Source organism: Taudactylus pleione, unplaced genomic scaffold (assembly GCF_031769625.1).
Source record: "Taudactylus pleione unplaced genomic scaffold, aTauple2 ptg000203l, whole genome shotgun sequence".
Taxonomy (NCBI): Eukaryota; Metazoa; Chordata; class Amphibia; order Anura; family Myobatrachidae; genus Taudactylus; species Taudactylus pleione.
In genome coordinates, this window is record NW_028284605.1 from 8,458,610 (window position 1) to 8,478,718 (window position 20,109).

Sequence of the window (20,109 nt, forward strand, 5' to 3'; positions counted from 1 at the left end):
ACCAGGCTTTTGAGATCCTGTCCTGGTTGCCAAAATACGGGGGACAAATGACATAGGGGTCCCCCGTATTTGGTGCAGCCAGCACAGGGCTCTGAGCCGGTCCTGGTTCTGGAAATACAGGGGGGAAAAAATGCATAGGGCTCCCCCTGTATTTCCTAAAACCAGCACCGGACTCCGTCTAGCAGGGTGGTGATGCCACAGCCACGGGAGCCCTTTCACCGGGCCCCCCAGCCGCAGCATCACCCCTGACCGCTAGTCATCCCAGGCTGGAGATCCCTGGGAAGTTGGGGACCCCCCCCAATAAAGGGGTCCACATCCTCAGGGCACCCCAGGCCCAGACTGATAGCCCGGGGCTATCCCCGGCACCCCTGGGCGGTGGGTGCCGGGGTTGATTATGTATAGTGTGGTGCATAAGAAAATATAAATATTGTCTTTTGCAATAGTACTACAGGTCCCAGCAGGCATCCCCCGCATGCTGGTACTTGGAGAACCACAAGTACCAGCAGGCGAGGTATTAAGGGCCTGCTGGCACCTATAGTACCCCTGCAAAAGAAATATTAAAATAACACAAACATCGTTTTTAAAAGTATTTTATTATGCCGCACTTTCACCTGGAGGGCGACAGCCTTTAAGCTCTTCTACATGGCCGTCGCCCATCCAAGACTTCTGCGGCGTCTTCACCTGGAGCGCGGCGGCCAGTAAGCTCTTTTGCGCGGCCGCGCGCACATCCAGTCATCTTCATTCTTCAGCTGGTCTCTCCAGCTCCCCGGCCGATGACTGAATGGACGGGGCTCGTGCTGCTGGCTGTATTTAAGCCAGGCGAGGGGGGCGGGGCGATGACGTCGCGAGCTGTGATTGGCTCACGGCGGCCATCTTTGAATTTCAAAAATGGCGCTGAGGCGCCATTTGTGAAAAGGGCACGCTTGGTTCTCACCATTGAATTCAATGGTGAGAACTGCTCATTGGCTGAGAGGCGGAAGGCTCTTCTCTCTCAGCCAATGAGCGCTCCGCATTGGGATTTCTGTACTGAAATCCCGGGCGGAGCTGTCAATCGGGCAGCTCCAGTTATCTCCGTTTTTTTTTTTTGCCAAGACCCTGGATTGTGTGAAGAGGACCTGATCCACGCATAGGAGGAGGTAAGTATGGAATTTTTTTTCACAGGTAATCCATTGAATTGTCTACTGGAGAAGAGGACAGATTGGCTTCAGGGATACATAGGTGAGTATGTGAGATAGTGTGTGAGTACATGTGTGTGTGCATGTATGTTTTAATAAAATTATACTTTTCTATGGTGTGTGTGTGTTTTTTTCAATATTGCTTTTGCTGTGGAACTAAAGGTACCAGCAAGCCCATAATGCCCCGCATGCTGATACTTGTGGTTCTCCAAGTACCGGCATGCAGGGGAGGCTTGCTGTGAACTGTAGTTCCACAGCAAAAGCCAATATTTATATTTTCAAATGCACCACACTTTACCGTGGAGCTGGAGAGACCAGCTGAAGAAAGAAGACGACGGGTGAAGATGCCGCAGAAGCCCAGGATGTGCGGCGGCCGCGCAAAAGAGCTTACTGGCCGCCACGCTCCAGGTGAAGACGCCGCAGAAGCCCTGGATTTGCAGCGGCTGCGCAAAAGAGCTTACTGTCCGGCGCGGTCCAGGTGAAGTCGCCGCAGAAGCCCTGTATGTGCAACGGCCGTGCAAAAGAGCTTACTGGCCGCCGCGCCCCAGGTGAAGGTCCCGGTAAATAAAAGATTTATAAGACTGTGTCTGTGTGTTTTATTTGAATATTTCTTTTGCAGGGGTACTATAGGTGCCAGCAGGCCCTTAATACCCCGCCTGCTGGTACTTGTGGTTCTCCAAGTACCAGCATGCGGGGGATGCCTGCTGGGACCTGTAGTACTATTGCAAAAGACAATATTTATATTTTCTTATGCACCACACTATACATAATCAACCCAGCACCCACCGCCCAGGGGTGCTGGGGATAGCCCCGGGCTATCAGCCTGGTCCTGGGGTGCCCTGAGGATGTGGACCCCTTTATTGGTCCCCAACTCCCCAGGGATCCACAGCCTGGGCTGACTAGCGGTCAGGGGTGATGCAGTGGCTGGGGGACCCGGTGAAAGAGCTCCCCTGGCTGTGGCATCACCCCCCCGCTAGATGGAGTCCCATGCTGGTTCTGGGAAATACAGGGGGAGCCCTATGCATTTTTCCCCCTGTATTTCCAGGACCGGCTCAGAGCCCTGTGCTGGTTGCGCTAAATACAGGGAACCCCTATGTCTTGTCCCCCGTATTTTGGCAACCAGGACAGGTTCTCCAGAGCCTGGTGCTGGTTGTGCTTAATACAGGGGACCCCTACGTCATTTGTCCCCTGTATTTAGCACAACCAATACTGGGACTCCAAAGCCCGGGGCTGGTTGTTTTCTGGGGGGGTGGGGCTACGCCATTTTTTTTTTTTAAACACAGGCAGCCAGTCATGGTTGTGCTTAATTGCAGGGAACAAATAGGGTTCCCCCATATTTAGGCACAACCAGCACCGGGCTAGTCAGAACAAGCCCTGGTTGCCAAAATATGAGGGACAATTGACGTAGGGGTCACCTGTAGGTTATGCAACCAGCACTGGGCTCTGATCTGGTTCTGGAAATACAGGGGGTAAAAATTAGTAGGGTCCCCCTGCATTCTCCAGGACCAGCACCAGACTATTTCTAACGGGGGGCTGATGCCACAGCCAGGGAAGCCCTTTCACCGGGCCCCCCAGCCGCAGCATCAACCCTGACCGCTAGTCAGTCAAGGCCGGGGATCCCTGAGGAGCTGGGGACCCCCCCCCAATAAAGGGGTCACCCTCCTCAGGGCACCCCAGACCCAGGCTGATAGCCCGGGGCTATCCCCAGCACCCCTGGGTGGTGGGTGCTGGGTTGATTGTGTTGTGTGGTGCATTTTAAAGAATATTTTCTTTTGCAGGTGAACTATAGGTCCCAGCACATCTCCCTGCATGTTGGTACTTGGAAAACCGCAAGTACCAGCATGCTGGGCATTAGGGCCCACTGCCACCTGTAGTCCACCTGTAAAAAAAAATATTAAAATAACACAACACACTATTGTAATATTTTATTTTACAGGTCTTCACCTGGGGGAGGGCAGCCTTTAAGCTCTTTTGCATGGCCGCCGCCACCCCAGGACTTAGGCATCTTCGCCTGGCAGGCGCCAACCAGCCAGGGCTTCGGCGTTTTCGCCCGGCAGGCGCCAACCCGCCAGGGCTTCGGTGTATTCGCCTGGCGGGCACCAATCCGCCAGGGCTTCGATGACTTCACCTAGGGGGCGGCAGCCTGTGATAGCTCTTTTTCATGGCTGCCACCCACTAGAACTTCCGGCATTTTCACCTGGTGGGCGCCAATCCGCCAGGGCTTCGGTGTCTTTGCCTAGTGGGCGGCAGCCTGTGATAGCTCTTTTTCATGGCTGCCTCCCACTTGGACATCTGGTGCCCGCCAGGGCTTCGGCGTCTTCACCTGGTGGGCACCAACCCGCCAGGGCTTCCACGCCTTCACTAGTGGGCGACAGCCTCTGTCAGATCTTTTGCATGGCCGCCGCCCACTAGTACTTCCGGTGTCCGCCCGGCGGGCAGCAACCCACCAGGGCTTCGGCTTTCTTCGCCTAGCGGGCGCCAACCCACCAGGGCTTCGGCCTCTTCACCTAGTGGGCGGCAGTCTGTGTCAGCTCTTTTGCATGGCTGCTACCCACTAGGACTTCCGGTGTCTTCACCCGGCGGGTGCCAACCTGCCAGGGCTTCGGCGTCTTCGCCTGGCGGACGCCAAACCGCCAGGGCTTCAGCGTCTTCGCCTGGCAGGCGCCCACCCGCCAGGGCTTCTGGCGTCTTCTCCTTGGGGGTGGCTGCCTCCTCCCCAGGGCTTCTATGGTCCTCTGCAGCTGCCACCACCTCCAATGATGTCACAAGTCGTGATAGGCTTGCGGTGGCCATCTTTGAAAATCAACGATGGCCGCAGCGAGCCAATCACGGCTCGCAACGTCATCGGCTGCGGGACCGGCGCCTGTTCGGGTGTCGGCGGTGGGCCTGGATCTGAGAAGATCTTGGCCCCCGCCAGCCATTCTGCCGAGTACGGCAGCGGCGCCCATTTTAAAATTCAAAGATGGCCGCCACGAGCCGTGATTGGCTAGCGGCGGCCATCTTTGAATTTCAAAAATAGCGCTGAGGCGCAATTTTTGAAATGGGCGCCGCTGCTGTATTCGGCATAATGGCTGTAGGGGTCTGAATCCTCTCCGGTCCAGGGCTGCCGACAACGCCCTCACCGCTGCTGGACCCTCCGCCGCCAACACCCGCTCCCCCGCCGACACCCACGTCCCCCGCCAACAACCGCCACCCGCTGCCGCTTAGGTCCCCACCGCCACATCCGCGTCCCCGCCGCTGCTTTGCCCGCTACCGCCCGCAAACAACGGCCATCTTGCTGCACCCAAGTGAAACCACTATGACTACACCTGCTGGAAGCTCCTACTGCGGCTGTCAACAAGTTGAAAAGTCCTATCTTTATAATGGTGCATTCTTGAAGTAATAGTTTAAAAACTGTCACTTTCTAATTTACCTGAACCCCAAAAGCACGTACCCTGGCACAATAGCTACCTAATAAAACAAACCCCAAGTCTAAACTCCACCCCTAACTTGAGTTTTGCCTTCCCCAAAATCCCCCATAGACTACTGCACAAAAGAGTTCCTAATTGACAATTTCAGAAAAACTGACAGTTGGAGCATTTAGATTACTCCCAAATCCTCATTTTTTTTTTACCTGAAATTTGGCATGCAGCACCCAGTGATAGTTCTACCCGGCCATGCCAAATTTCAGATCCGTACCTCCTATAGCTTTTGAGGTGTAGCCCCTTGAACAGCCTGCCCCCCCCTTCAGAATTCTCTATGGAGAAATCCGTTTTTTTAGATGCAGCCTTAATATAAGGGCACGACTGTGCCCTTATAATATATATATATATATATATATATATATTTATATATATATATAATTTTTCAGTGTTGTTTCTAGGTTAGTAAATATTGAATAACAATGTTGCGTGTACTCCTCCTGTTCCTTACTTTCTAGTTCCCTTTCTGTTTCACAATAATAGATGCAAGTTGGTTTTTTTTTGCAAATTCACAAATACCACAGTGAGGATAGTTATGCAGGAACTACACAAACTTTATGGAGAGTCTATGAAAAGGTTTACAATAAAGGTCAGGGCAGGACAATTAAAAATCTAGAGCCTGCCGTTTCGTGTACATATATATATATATATATATATATATATATGTGTGTGTGTATACTGTAGAAAGCTGTGGTATGTAACACTTCCTCTATACTTGCTATTTTTCAAAACAAAATATTTGTTTGATATTTTTCAACCTCAAACCAAAAGTTGTGGTTTTCTAATACAGACCGGTCTTCTGCAATGTAAATGTAATTTTATAGTGGCTGTTCACTAATCGTTTTTAAACGAAGATACCCAAGGCAATAAGTTAAATTAATTTGTTGCAATAAGAAGATTCGTTATTAAAATAATATGCTGTTAATATACCAGAAAAGTATCTTTTGTACTACAAAAATATTCTACATAGAATATTATTAAATTGTATTGCATACTAATGCTTAATTTGGAGAACAGATAACAGGTCATATAGGGGTCATACATAATGTACCTTCCACCCCTGTTCTATGGGATAATTCAGAATTATGGCTAAAACAAAAAAATGAAGAAAGAGAATACTACGTGGATCAATATTGTTAAAGGAAACAGCAACAGAAGCATTATTTGCATGATACATTGCTCAAATGATTGAGTTTAATCTAATCTATACTTCAGGGTCAATGTGCATATGATCTACTGTGAAAGACCAATATTTAATAAGGATAATTTTCAAGATCTAATTAAAGTGCTACAAGATATGTTTTAAGTCTAGGTTATGCGCACTATTGGTGGGCTTGCCAGGTTTTGTTATTTATTTCATTTTCTTTATAATCGTCATTAAAACAATACAAATTTTACACCTTTGAACTCAGATTAATCAAAACCAGTCTCCACACATCATGACCCAGATCAGAGCATGTGTGTGTACAGAGAATGGGTGTCATTTTTATCCAGTCAATCAAAGGATAAGGGGTAAATTTACTAAAGTGAGAGTTTTTAAAAGTGGAGATGTTGCCCATAGTAACCAATCAGATTCTAGCTATTATCTTGTAGATCAGGGATGTTGAACCTCAGGCCCGGAATAATTTGGTCTGGCCCTCTGAGCTTTTTTATGTTAGCCTCATCTGGTTGTCAGGGTACCTAGAATGGCACCCTGCAGCCAGAACCTATGCAGCAGTGCTACCTGGAGCATCCTTAGGACGCTTCAGACGGTCACATCGCTGCCCTTACAGCTCCCCGGAGCATCCTCATGATGCTCCGGGCATTGCTGTAATCAAAGGCAATTGTTGCCCGCCCCCTTGTGACATCACAGAGGGGGCGTGGCCTGCACCAGGCCCACGAATAATGTTATATATATCAAAATGGCTCTCGACAGAAAAAAGGTTCCCCACCCCTGTTCTAGATGGTGCTAGATAAATGTTAGGTAGAATCTGATTGGTTGCTATGGGCAACATCTCCACTTCTAAACTCTCACTTTAGTAAATTTACCTCTAAAGTTTCTTAACCAGGATGTTGCCAATTCCATTATACTTAATTTTATATTGACCCCTATGTGATGTTTTACTGATTTGTTCGTAGGGGTATGTCTAGACTGATACTAATATGTGGTGTAATAAGGGGCACTACCACTACGGTGGGCACTGAAAAGGGGCACTACCAATACTGTGGGCATTGCATAAGGGGCACTACTGCTGTGGGCATTATGTGTAAGGGGCACTACTGCTGTGAGCATTGTATAAGGGGCACTGCTACTGTGGGCATTATGTGTATTAGGGGCACTACTACTGTGGTCATTGTGTAAAAGGGGCACTGCTGTGTGTCATAGATGAATAAGGGACACTACTATGTGGTATCATGTGAATCGGGTGAATCAAGATTGTGCTACTGTGTGGCCTAATATGAATTGGGAATACTTTTGTGTGACCACGCCCCTTTTTCGGCACGTGCCTATGGCGCGTGCAGTCCCTTTTAAAAAAAACAACACGCAAAGGGGGGTGAGTTCCACCACTTCTCTAGGACCACTTTAGCACTGGTCCTGACGGTGGAATGGTCTTTGTTCTATGGGAATAAAAAGCAGTGACAGACAGAGTCACAGTTGTTGGACTTCGTTTGGAAGATGCTGCTTCTGCAAAGACCAGCAAAAGTACGCAGAATACTGACAGCAGTACAAAACCAGTACCAGCTGTGGGAATTCACAGCTACTTCTCACTGCAGCAAACAATTTCAGAATCCCCGCAAACAGTGTGTCACGATCCTGACTTAGGGCCTGATTCAGACCCGGACGCAAGTGGCCGCACGCTCGTCCGCCGTACGAAAAAAAATATTTAAATTCAAGCGTTCGTCCGTATGTTCACTCGTAGCTAATTTTCCGCCCTATAGTCTCCCAACCCCTCCTCTAGCTAGCGACCGTTCAAAATAGCGACCGTTCGTCTCCTCTTTGGTTGCTTTGGTCGCTCGCACAAGTCAATTCCGGAAGTGGGCCTGTCAGATTTCGATTACCTGCTCTTTCATTCTGCAAACATACTTTAATCGTTTCATGGCAATCAATATATTAATTACCTTAATTGCTATTCACATGTTTTCAATTCTTTTTTTTTTTCATTGTCAATAAACTTCATTCTTGTCAGTGTGTGTCATTTTTACCGCAGAATACGTACAGTTTCACCAATGTTTTTTTTTTTACAAATTTCATGTTTTTAGGATTGATACTATTGTTTTCCTTTGTTTTTTATAGGCATATTTTAGTACTTTTAATTTGTTTATTTAAATTAGCTTACGCATGTTACTGCATCAAGCCTATCATAATTCACATTATACTTGTGAGGGTGTAGGTCACATGACTCATACAATAACCAATACAATGCGTTCTGTTATTTTTCAAAGTACATTAGCCAATCAAATTTTTTCAGGGTCCTTTATTAAAACTGTTTTTTGTGGAAAAAATCATTGCCATCATGAGAGCCGCAGCATTTACACAAAGCGAACTCCTAGTCTTCACAGATGTGATGGACCGGAGAATCTCTAATCATCCGGCTCCCATCACAAACCTCCGCAAGCGGCTCGCCTATGCGGAGGTGCGGCGGCGGCTGCGTAATATGGGCTTCCGCCGCAATATCGGTCAGCTTGAAAGGCGGTGGTCGGATCTCCACCGCAGGTCCCCCCGCCTTTTGGCGAATTTGCTTCAGCAAACAGCTGAAAGTAAGTGTATTTTTTTATCCAAAAAAATGCAAACATACCTGCGTGTGCATGTTTTCCATCTAGCCCTGTTTGTATATTTTGGACATACCTGCGTGTGCATGTTTTCCATCTAGCCCTGTTTGTTTATTTTGGACATACCTGCGTGTGCATGTTTTCCATCTAGCCCTGTTTGTTTATTTTGGACATACCTGCGTGTAAATGTTTTCCATCTAGCCCTGTTTGTTTATTTCGGACATACCTGCTTGTGCATGTTTTCCTTTTTTTTTCTTTCTTTTTTTTTGGCAAATTTTTGGTGGTGTAAATTTTTATCTAAACCCCCCCAAAAAATAAACTTAAAAATTTTTATCCATCATTTAGGGGCTGAGCGCAGACTCCGACGTCTAATGCGAGCAAGACGTCAGCCTCGTCCCCTATCCCCCACTCCCACCCAAACCTCCTCTCCCCAACCTTCCCCAAATTCCCCCTCCAGCCCAGACCGGCCAGTCCCTGAGGTCCCTCCCTCCGAATATTCCCATCCCTCCAAATTCACCCTCCCCTCCACCCCCCCTCTCTTGTCATCACCCTCCCCTCCACCCACCCCTCGCTTTTCCTCCCCCTCCACCCCTAGTGAAATCTCCCCTCCTCCATTGGACCAGCACTGGCCCACCTCAGAGGAGGACGATGTCGGGGCTCCTGCACCAGGAATCAATCTGACCGGTATGTTTCCCTTTCAAACTATGCTTTTTTTGGGGGGGGGGGTTTTGGGTGATGTTGTCCTTTTGCCTGTGCATTTCCAATTTGTAAAGTATTTCGAATGTTTTGGAGATATATCTTTGAAAAACAATGTCTAGGATGCTTTCCCCTTACAGATATCACACATGTCCAAACACTCATACTTTCCTGTCTTTCTAGTTTACGGTAACAACAAATATATCGTTTTTTTGTGTACTTTGCCCTTCTGGTTGTCTTTTTATGTGTAATTTTTCTAGTTTGTATTTATACAATCTTTGTGTTTTCCATTACTTTTTTTCACTTCAAAACTTTTTTTTTTTTTTTAAGTATAGTCTGAATTTTAAGTTGTTTGGTAACATATAAATTAAGGTGTCAGTTTAGTAATCCACACTTTTTTTTTAACCCACAGAGGACCAGAGGCAAGCAATGCAGGAAGGCTTGCACACATTGAGGGGCCATGTCGTCGGGATGCTTGTGGTCCTGGATCACATGTTGGCGGTCCTGCGGCACTAATTTTTTTGTTTGTTCCCACCTCAAAAAGTTGTTTAAAATAAAATATATTTTGATTTATTAGAGTCTCATTCCTTGTCTGTAAATATTAGATTGTTTAACCTTACATAAGTAGACTATTGGAGCATGAGTTTTTAAGTAATGTAAATTAGATTGTAGAAAGCTCAAGTAAGTATGTAAGCTGGCACATTAAACACCTAACAATACCAATAGGTTTGTCGAATTACCAGGTTTTGTTGTTTTTTTTGGGGGTGGGTAACGTAAATATTAAAGCAAATCTGCTTAGGCCTAGATTATAAAACATACTGATTCACCATAATCCCTTTGGGGTTTGTTTTTAGCCACAAAGCATGGTAAAATACTTTACAATTTAACACATTACAGGATTAGCCATTAAGAAAATTTTCCTTTTTTGGACCAGGTTACACTTGCTTGTAATTTACCAAAAAAAAGTCTTTTTAACGTAAAGCAAAAATTTAATACACACAAATAATAAACACAAAGTGAATTGTGACAAACAATTCACACAGTGAAAACATACTCCAAAAAACAACCAACACCCATAAAAAAAAAAAAACAACAACAATAATCAAGAGCTGATTGAAGAAGTAGCAGGCCAACATGAATCCACAAATGTGGCGAAGAAATAATTGGTCCAGAAGTTATATCCAATGTGGCCACATGAAGACAATTTTTGGGATCAGGTAGTAGGCATCGTTTTTTCGGGTAATTTGAGGGAATAAAAGACAAAAAAAAATTAAAATTGGCCATTAAAATCTTACATGTCTAAATTGTGGCAATTAACTAAATGTTTAACAATAATTACCTAAACAATCTGGCCACCACATCATCACGTATGGCCCCCCCACATACTGGCCTCCGACCAACCTCGGGGGGGCCATCCGCAGGCAAGGCATCCTCTGGCTGCATTGGGACACCACTCCTTATGGTGATGTTGTGAAATATCCCGCACAGGACCACAATTTTAGAAACCACAGCTGGCAAATACATGAGCTCGCCACCAGAGCGGTGGAGGCATCTGAATCGGCCTTTTAAAAGGCCGATACAGCACTCCACCACCTGCCTGGTGGCTGTAAGTGCGGAATTATACTCACTTTGTGGCCCTGGTGTGGGAGCCAAATAAGGAGTGAGCAGCCAGGGCGTGCAAGGGTAACCACTGTCTCCTGTGAAAAAAACAAAAACAAACATCAGGACCATTGTGTTACAAGCTTTGCAGTGGTTGCAAAGGAAGGTGTCAACTTACCCAGAAGTCACGCATCACCAGCTTGTAGGTTGTCTAATTTGTGCCAAATCCCTGATTGCCGGATGACGAAGGAATCATGTGCACTCCCGGGGAATTTCAGGGATATGGATCTGGAGGGAGGCATCACATACCACCATTACATTCAGTGAATGAAAGTGTTTGCGGTTCCTAAAAATAGCCTCCAGCCGTGCTGGAGGCTGAAGTGGTATGTGAGTGCCATCCATAAACCCTATGATTTGTGGGAAGCCAGCTATTTGGTAAAAATTGGCCTTCGCCACACTAAGGGAACCCATATCCACTGGCATTTTAATAAAATGATGGAGGTGTTTAAAAAGGGCCTCCATCACTGCCCTCAGGATCCTTGAAAAGGAGGATTGGGAGATTCCGGCAACTATTCCCACTGTGGTTTAAAAGGATCCTGAGGCACAGAAATGTAACACCGACATTAATTGCGTAAGTGGTGGTATTGCTGTAGGACTGTTAATTTGCCGTTCAACATCACTCTCTATTAATGAGAGAGTGTCTAGGATGATTTGTGGAGGAAGACGGTATTGTCTTAATACCTCATCATCTGGCATTCCAAAAAGGGTGACACGTGTTCTATATATCTGGGGCCTTGCATGCCTACGAGGCCTACGCCTGGGACGAAGTTGAGGTTGGTCGGGTTCTGGAAACATGGCCAACATAATACGACCAACAGCAACCTGAAATGGTAAGCCAGGTAGTTATTGTTTGAGACAAATGTGAACTTTAAAAAAACTACTTATCTTTTCCAATAAATCCAAAGATGCTTACAGGCCGGGGTATTGTCATGAGTAGAAAAACCTACATTTCAAAATGTAAAAATATATTTAGTTGTTTTTTTTTTTTTTAAATGTATTCTAAACACATTTTTTTTTGCCAAAAAATATAGAAGGGAGCACACATTAGTTAGGAAATGCACGCTACATTTAGTGGTAAAACATGACTTTACATTTTTTACACCAAAAAAACATTATTGCGCTAAATAGTTCGCATTTTTTACTGGTTAATAAGGAAACATTAGTGCGCTAAATAGTTCGCATTTTTTACTGGTTAATAAGGAAACATTAGTGTGCTAAATAGTTCGCATTTTTTACTGGTTAATAAGGAAACATTGCGCTAAATAGTTCGCATTTTTTACTGGTTAATAAGGAAACATTAGTGCGCTAAATAGTTCGCATTTTTTACTAGTTAATAAGGAAACATTAGTAGCTAAATAGTTCGCATTTAAAATTAAATACAACTCTAACTATATTTCGCTAAAGAGTACGTTATATTTCTTGTTAAGACATGATTGGTTAAAATCAAAATAAAAAATTACTATGCAAAACATATGCGAAGACCAACACATCGAAATTGTAACTTCATGAACCAAAAAAAACTTACCAAAAACGTCAATGGGGCAATGCCTAATAACTAAAAAAAAAAAAAAAATAAGTACGAACATTTGTTTATTAGATCCATTATTTTTTTAAGGAGGTTTTTAAAAAGACTTACTCAAAAAAGAACCAAAAAAGAAAATAACCAATTAAAAAAAAGCGAACGGAAATTAAAAAAGTCAGAAAACCAAAACCAATAACAAACTCCAAAAAACCGCCTCAAACCACAAACCACGCCAACAATCCACTCCTCCAAGCTAAACCTCCAACATTCATCACCCGCCACCTCGACTCGAGTCGCACCAAGCCATAAATAGACTTTATTTTCCCGCTCAAATTAAGGACGGATAATAGGAGCGCACAATCAATGATGCGGACGAATAATGCTGACGCATGTATAAATACGTCACTGAAATTCCCAAACGGTCTGCTGTAGTGAAACTTTACTCTCTAAAATGGCTACAGAGCAGCAAAACACTGGGCAAGAGGCGCCCGGTAAGTATTTATCTCTTTTGTATTAAAGGATTATTTATACCAATAATTTTGGGAACGTTTGACATAAAAATATTTTGTCGACCTAAGAAACAAACGAAAAAAAAAAAGGCAGCCACAGTTCACAAGAAAGGAGATGGAGGTTTTGGTCCAAATGTGCCATGACAACCTGCCACAGGCAGAAAGGAATATGGGTGCAAGACAGAACTGGAAAATGTGGGATCACATAGCCAGTGTTGTCAATAGGGTGGGTGAGTTTGACCGTGCAACCCGGGATGTCAAACGCCGGTACGTAAAAACTACATTTTAATAAAAAGTGGTTACAGGGCCAAATACTGCAGGAATAATGCCAACTTTTTCACCCACAGATGGAGCAATTTAAAATATCGGCTGAAGCAAAAACTGGTTGATAGGGCTAGGCATGCAAGGGGGACAGGTGGGGTCCCACCCCTGTGTCATTGGAGCTTAATGACTTGGAAGAGCTGGCCCAGGGGTGTGTGCAGGATGAGGAGGTGTTTGGCGTGTCCAACATGGATACGGACATCCCAGACTTTGCGGCTCCTCATGTTGTCCCAGGTAAATGTTGTTATGTTACCAACTCTGAAATGTGTTTGTGACAATATGTAGATTCTAATGTTACTCTTTTCTCATTTTTCTCACAGAGACACAGGCGGATGAGTCTGCTCCAGAGGGGAGCCTTGGCCGCAGAATTTCTGCTGGCTCTGCAGGGGAGGAAGCATTAGATCCGGCTGGGGACCCTGCAGAAGCCAGTCCAGGGCAATCCCCCTCGCAGGCAGTGGCCCTCCTCACGGATCTCAATTTTAAATCGGATCACACACGGAGATTCTGCTGAGGATGGACGCCAGTCTGCTACGGGTGGCGGAGGCCATGGAGCAAAATGCTGCGGCCAACATGACCATTGCTCAGGCCCTTGCCGCAAATACTGGGGCCAACATCAGGATTGCAAATGCCCTGGATCAGCTCGTTCGCCAGCACATGGTGGAGCCGGCCTCCCTTCCTGCCGGGCAATCAGGACCCTCCACCTCTGGCACAACAACAGCCATCCCTCCAAATGTGCCTAGGCCTATGCCTAGTCCAGAGGCCCCAAGATCTGCCTCTGGACAGGCCAGCCGAAGGACCTCCCGGACCCGGTCAGGCTCCCACCCTACCCTGGCCAAACGGGCCAAAAGGCGATGACAGCACTGGCTAATTTTCCCACATTCCCTCTGTGCTTGCCGCATATTCCTTAAGGGCCAAAACTTCCCTCTCCTTTCTTGTGAATTGTTTTTAAATTGTGTTATTTTGTGTTGGGCAACTGCCACTATTTGTGTTTGTGTGTTTTGTTATTATTTTTTTCATTTATTTACGTTATCCAAATGTGATTTATGACAATTACACATTAAAAAAAAATGTGTTTAAAAAATAAAACATCTGGAAAATCTGCTCAATTGTATTGTGAAATTATTCAAAAACTGGTTCATAGGTAATCCCGCAAAAAAAAAAAAAAAAAATGAATGGAAATCTACACATTATTTTGGATTCCGAAACCAAAGGGTTAAAAACCATTTAGGAGTTTTAATGAACACTTTGCCCAAAAAAAAAAAGGACGAGTTTTTTCTGGGCCCCTTAAAAATGAAGAAAAAACACAAACATGATGACAATATTGTTGCAATAAAATAACTCCAAATACAAAATGCAAAAATACATATTTTGCCAAAAAATTGGTACGCTAATTGATTGTCTAATCCAGAAATTAGCAGCTGAGTAGTTCACCTGCGTACGGTTTTGTGCTACTAAAAAAATACTATTTGATAAACACATTACAAGCTTGTTTTCAATTCTAAGTTGATTGTTTTTCTGGCCACAAATGATAAATCGGATAAACATCGAAGAGGCACAGGAAGGAGGAAGAGACCATCGTCATTGCGGTAGAGAATACCAGACCACAAGCTGAACGAGCAGTTTGAATGGAAAGTGGATCAGACAGTGACGTATCACTTGTTCCGTTCACATTGGCCGTTCGCATGAGATAATTTATGTACGCCCAAAAAACGCCTCGACACGCCTGCGTTTTCCCATCTCCACCCCCGTCAACGCCCCAAAACGGCTGTTCTGTCAATCACATTTGACATGTCACTTCCTGTTCGCTATTCGACGAACGGCGGAAAAAAAGATCGCAATCAGCCGTACGCAAATGCGCATTGTTACACCGGCGCATGCGTGGTTGCACAACTTCGGTTCACTACGAGCGTACGGCCGCTTACGAGCAGCTCTGAATGAGGGCCTTATTTCCCTCATACCTTACTGATTTGTTCCGTGACTTACAGTACTTCTGCTACCTGCTCTGCAGATCAGGATATCCAGATTGCCTGCAGGTTGCAGCATGACTGTGTTGCTAGCTCCTGGATTTCCTTCTGGACTGATTGCACATCTGTAATGGTGCATACACACATAGCGATATAAATGAGCGATAACTATATCGTTACTGTTATTGTTCAAATCGGTCATTTAAATGGTTCCTATCAATTCACCATCGACCAGCGATGTGCGTCCACGTATGGACAATAGTGATATCGTCCATTGGCCATGCATGCCGGTCAACTTGCTCGATATCGAGCAGGTTACTATAGGGACCCACGATCATTGATCGCGAGTCACTATAGTCGTTGGTGAGTTGGTGGTGTGCTGGATGTTTGATATCGATCATCCGGCACAGCAGGGAGGGTGCAGGATGATCAGCCTACGTGTGTCTGCACCATGAGTCTCTCTGTCTGTGGGGCCTATTCATCAAAACATAATTATCACATGTGATAATTATAGTTTGAACTCGCTGCCAGTTCAAACACAGTTTAGGAGACATTCATCATGCCTCCTGCCCTAAACGATCAATCACTTCTGAAAAACTGCTGTTTCTACGAAGCAGTTTTTCGTAAGTGAGAAACTTTTCCCTGCTTGTCTTCAAGCTATACAAACCTTTCCGGCCCCCCCTTCTCCCCTGCGGGTGTCTGACTCCCCCGACAGGTATATGATCTGTCCCCCCCTGCAAGTGTCGATCCCCTGCAAGTGTAAGACTCCCTGGTGTCTTACCTGCCTCCTTCGTGCCGTCGCATTTCTTTAGCTTGGCTCACCTGTCTTCTTTCGGTTAGCCAGGCCACGTGTCTACAGTGCCCCGGAGCTGAGCAGGAAGGGATCTGAAAGTGTCGTTCAGTAACATCATCAAGTTCCGAAAAAAATGTTTTTTCGGAACTTGATGAATAGCCCTGACACTTATTTTTCACAAACATATGTGAAAATGTAAATTTTCACATGCTTTTGTGAAAAATAAGTGATGATAAATAAGCCCCTGTGAGAGCTACAGACTCTTGACTTCAAACAGACTTTTGCAGTTCAGCCAGTGGCGTAACTAGGGCAGGGCGAGCGGGGTGTGTGCCCTGGGCGCCGTGGGACCGGTTCTCCAGTCTCTGCAGCGGTCACATGATTCCATGTACCAATCAGCGCTGGTTCCCTTTCCTCCAATCATATTCACTACAGCGGACACCTGATCCTATTAGCCAATCAGGACAATCCAGGGGGGATATAAGGAATCCACTGACTAGCAGTCAGTGCTTTGGACAACACATCTCACTCCTGTGCAACGTATCTAGGCTCCAGACTCCTGCAGCCGTTGAAGTCATTGTCAGCAATCAGTCCCTATCCGATACCAGCATCATCAATTTCATTATCATCAGCTGCAGCCGGAATCATCGGATCTCTATCATAGACTCCTGCTACTATTTCCCAATTATCTTTGTCCGTGGATCTGGGGCTTAGACATCAGCATTCTCAGAGAGTTCTAGATTGAGTCCTTGGCAGATCCTTGACCGAGAGACTCAGGGCAGAACTTTGACCCGGGGAGCCTATTCTGGGCCTTCCACTGGATGGATTTGCATGAAAACTTCACAGATGGATGGAAATTGGTCTGGGATGCCTAATGGAGTGGTTGGGGTCCAGAACGGACCTCCCGACGCTGGGTAGAACTTTGACTCAAGGAGCCTGTTCTGGGCCTTCCACTGGATGGATTTGGATAACATCACATAATAAAACTTAATAACTTGAAGATTTAAACCCGGGCAATGCCAGGTACTTCAACTAGTACCTATATAATTTTTAGTTTAAGTAGTTATTGTTTACCCTGTTACCTGTGTAATAAAGGTAGTATTAAGGGGCCTATCCATTAGACGACTTTCTGAATGATGCGACCAAAACCAGGAGGTTTTGGTTGAATCATTCAGAAAGTCGTTTAATGGATATCCGGCAAGGACCAGCGATGCGCGTGCACGCTGGGTCCTTGCCGACGCCGACTATCTGTGGAACATGCCCGTTAACCTGATGACGATCATCAGGTTCAGCATGTTCTCAGATAGGAGGTCGGTCTCCTGCACTGAATGATGTTCAGTGAACGCCGTTCAGTGCGGGCACCGCACCTGGCGACCTGAAGTACTGAACACTAGCCGTTCAGTTTTTCAGGTCGCCTAATGGATAGGCTCCTTTATACCTTTGGTGTTGTACTTTCTTGTTTGTTCTTTGAACCTATAAAGGCTGATGCTTATAGTTCTGAAGAAGAGCCAATGTTAAAATTACCACAAATATTGGATGGAAATAGATCACAATATAGACCATTTCTGGCACAGTGCAATCTCATGTATCAGATGCGACTAAAGCCTTATCATTCTTGTGTCTTAAAACTGGGATTAATGTTGACATAGGTAAAGGAGCAAGTGACTCCATATTTATAAAAACAAGATTCTATGTTGAATTCTGCATGCCTTTGCTAAAGCATTTGATGTCTCTCATATAGTGGAAATAAAGCTAGCTAATTTGCAACAGGAAAAGCTCTGTGTCATGGAGTAATAAGTGGAATTTAGGCAATTGATGGTTGACACTGAGTGGAATATCTGTTATGCTACATCAGTTCAGAAAAAGGCTTAAATTATTATATTTAAGGGCATATTTAACACAATTCGCATTTAAAATGTGATTGTGACATGAAAATACAGTATATCTGCTATTCGCATCCCATAGATGAAAATGAACAGATGAATTTGTAAAGGTGAAGGTGCCGGGACAGAGCCTGTGAAAAAGCTCTATCCTGGCAAGTAGGTTACTGTTGCAGAGAACATAGTCTTCCGTTATCGTTCTGTGCCGCCTGCTGCCAATCATTCTGTGCATGCCCTGATTTTACATTTGGCATGAGCAGCAGCACACTTTACTGTAGCACTAATATCGGTAGAATGATGGTTAGAAAATCCTGGATTTCTGTTGCTGCCTATATAAATTAATCAATGGTTGGTCCGATGGTCTAATGCAGGGGTAGCCAACCAGTCAGAGGCAAAGAGCCAAAAAATATCTGTAGTCAAGCTAAAGAGCCGGTAGCATGCGTGCACTAAAGGTGCGCGTGCAAAAATATGCCCCTAAATATAGCTGTCACAAGTTAAACAAATTCCACATAAAATACATTGAAAAAGCCAGACATATAAAATGTTTTAAAAACCACATCCACATAAAATACATTGAAAAAGCAAGAATTACATAATACACACTTCAGCTCCTCCATGTGTCACTCCAGCCCCCCCATGCCAGCAAACATTCATGTGTCATTGCAGCCCCCCCATGCCACTGTGGCGGCCCCTCATGTGTCACTCCAGCCACCCCACCTCCAGGGTTATCTCAACAGCCCCACTCTGCCCCCATAAGCATGAAAGCAGTCATCATCCCCCCAGCTCTCAGGCTGCCCCCCACCCAACTGGCTCTCAGGCAGTAGTGCCCATTATGCTGTGCCCCCTGTAGTTGTGCCCAATATGCAGTGCTCCCTGTATTATGCCCCTTATGCAGTGCCCCCTGTATTTGTGCCCCTTATTCAGTGCTCCCTTTAGTTGTGCCCCCTGTAGTTGTGCCCCTTATGCAGTGCCCCCTGTAGCTGTGCCCCTTAAGCAGTGCCCACTAAGTAATTTCGCCTTATGCAGTGCCCTCAGCCCAATACTTCCCTGACCACGCTGGCTCTGGCTCCCGCTGTCTCTGACAGGATCTAATTAGATCCAGCATGCGCCCAGGGCAGGCTCCTCACATCGCGGGTGATGTCACCTGGCACTGCATCACTGGGAAAGCCAGCCTCTGAAGCGATCAGAGGCTTTTTTAGACTCTGTTCACAGTTCCAGTGGGGGGGGGGCGCATCTCAAAACCAATTGGCCACCCCTGGTCTAATGCCATATATTGACATCTAAAGTCTCGTTTTTTCATGCAAATTTCAGTCAGATTTGCCCTTAGCAAATCTCCAGATTGCAAAATAAATGGAAAATCGCAGAAAAATCCAAAATCGATGCTTAGTCAATTTGCTGCTTTGTGTGCTCCTGTCTTACATGTGGGCCTCTATGCCCCCTCTCTCAAGTTTGTATGTCTCCCATTGTCCTCCCATTCCATCTGTTCCCGTAAACCCATTTACACGTGCACCACACCATCTCACCCCTCATCTCCCACTTCTCCCCTCTTCATAACTTACTTTTCTGCTCTACTGGTCAAAGTGATAGGCATTCACAGTGCCAGTGACTGCCAACCATAAGTGCACAAAGCGCAACCATGTCCACCTCCATATAACTGTACATAGGGAGGACAGGTTAGCCCAGTTTTCTCGCTTTAATATTTTTTATTGATAAACTCAGAAAGCCTTAGGCATAGGGGTGCTGTGAAAAACAATTCTCAGGCTCTAATGCACAGTAATTTGAAAAACTTTGGCAACCACTACTTTAGGACATATTTTTATTAACATCTGTCTTGATGGCATTTTTCCAGTAATTCTGCTCATAAATTAAGTTTTGAAAAATCTGGACAATTAAACTACAGAAATAAATGACATTTGTGTGACTGTCATAGCCTCCATATCTATTTATTTAGTAACAGTTCATTTTGTTTTTTTTATAAACATAGGCCCTGATTCAGAGCCACTCGTTAACAGCAGTACGCTCGTTGCGTTCCGATGTTCAATAACCGCGCATGCGTCGGAGTAACACTGCGCATGTGCGTACTGCAGATTGCGAGTTTTTTGGGACTCGTTCCTAAAATAGCGTGCAGGAAGTGACATGTCAAATGTGATTGACAGAACAGGGCGTTTTAGGGTGTTGACGAGGGTGGAGATGGAAAAACGCAGGCGTGGCGAGGCGTTTTTGGGGCGTACATACATTAGCAGATGCGAGCGTAAAATGTGTACGGACCGACTCCTACGTCACTGGATGATCCTCTTTCCCTTCCAAATGCTCGCACAGCTTAGGGTCTGGATTACTCGACCACATTGGCGATGGCCTTCTCCTCCGTCCCTGGACTCCACG